A 1,820-nucleotide genomic window follows, 5' to 3' on the forward strand; every position below is an offset into this window, starting at 1 on the left:
GCCTTCCTCCCCATCACCTACATCTGGCATTTCTCCCCTTGCTATCTCTCCCCAGCTTCCCACCCCCCACCGCCCCTCACCTATTTCCCCCCAACTGACCCCAGTGTGTAGTGCTCTTTATGGGAGAATTTTCATCCTTAAACGAGATCTTTAAAGATTTTCACGCTTTCTTGTTGCCAGCAGGGTCTTCTGTTGAAATAAGATAATTTCTGGGATTGCGTACCTCCAAAGAGCAAACGAAAAAATAGTCACATTGACACATTCCTTCTTAGATATCAAACAGAATGACAGCCTGAGTTGAGGACAAAGAAAAGTGGCAAGCATTGCACATGCCAGGGACTCCGGGTCCTCTCATAGGTTCAGTTATGTGGATCATATTTATATGTCTAAAACAAATATCTGTGTAAGACCATCACATAAAACACAATAAAGGTAAGCAAAGTTTACTGGTAAAGTACTCAAGGAAGCAGAATTTCTTGAAAAAATTCTGAGCCAGAAGTAATTTGTCAATTACATGAGGAATGGGGTGCATAGTTCTAAAAATATTACAAATCTTCCTAAAATGAACACTGTTTGTTTTTTTCTGAGGAAACAACAAAGTTGAAGGACCAAAAAAGCCAAGCGTGGAACAGTACTGATGCTAACTAGTTTCGTGAAATAAAAAGCTTTAAGCTCATATTGGATATTAAAATGCCGGGTGTGGTGGCTCACACCTGTAATCCTAGCACTTTGGGAGGCCAAGGTAGGCAAATCACCTGAGGTCAGGAGTTTGAGACCAGCCTGGCCAAAATACAAAAATTAGCTGGGTGTGGTGACACGTGCCTGTAATCCCAGCTACTCGGGAGGCTGAGGCAGGAGCATTGTTTGAACCCAGGAGGCAGAGGTTGCAGTGAGCCGAGATTGCACCGCTGCACTCCAGCCTGGGTGATAGAACAAGACTCCATCTCAAAAAGTGTATATATTCATAGATCTATGAATATATGAATATATATATGTATCTTGGAATAATCATATGTATATAATATATATATACATATTGCAAGTTCATATACATATGAATATATGTCTATATAGAGAGAGATATAGACATTTTCCTCCCACAGGTTTCATTATCCAACCCTCTACACATGATACAATTTCCTTTAAAATTTAATTCTTGTTGAGTTTATTATCCAGATTTATAGCCCCACGGGGTTTAATCAAAGGCCTAGAAAGGTTTATAAATGCTTAAAATGTGGCTCATCTCACTGCAATGACATGAGTGCCAAAAAAGAGAAGAAAGAACCAGACATTTCATTTTTCATCAAATATTGAAACAGAGATTAGCTAGTAAATGCTGTTTCCCCCCCAGGAGTTTAGAAAGTGTTTGTGTATGTGTGTGTGTGTGTGTGTGCACGCGTGCGTGTGTGTGTGTGTGGGTGTTTACACACACATATATATGAAACAAAAATGCTACCCTGCTCTCAATGTTCTGGGCCTCCTGGCAAACTGACCACAGTCCTGCACCAGACATCACTCAGCAGGCCATGGAAAGCGTGGTGACTTGCCAAATGAAGGGCAGGCATCTATGACTGTATTCTCTTGTTTCCCTTCTCCCCTGTTGACTTTAGTGTGTTTTCATGCCATTGGGTTTATTGTTTCAGAAATTCTACAGATTTTAAGCATCTACTTCCCCAACAGTGAACACATGCTCACCTATTTCCTTGAAACAAAGACTGTGCCTCAGAGTTGTCTCAGGAGCCTGTCACCCTGACAACCTTTGGTGCTTCTCCTGTTTTCTACCAGTTATGTATACATCTGCAGCTGCTGGATGTAGAGTG

The sequence above is a fragment of the Cebus imitator genome, unplaced genomic scaffold (assembly GCF_001604975.1).
Source record: "Cebus imitator isolate Cc_AM_T3 unplaced genomic scaffold, Cebus_imitator-1.0 Scaffold452, whole genome shotgun sequence".
In the NCBI taxonomy this organism is placed as follows: domain Eukaryota; kingdom Metazoa; phylum Chordata; class Mammalia; order Primates; family Cebidae; genus Cebus; species Cebus imitator.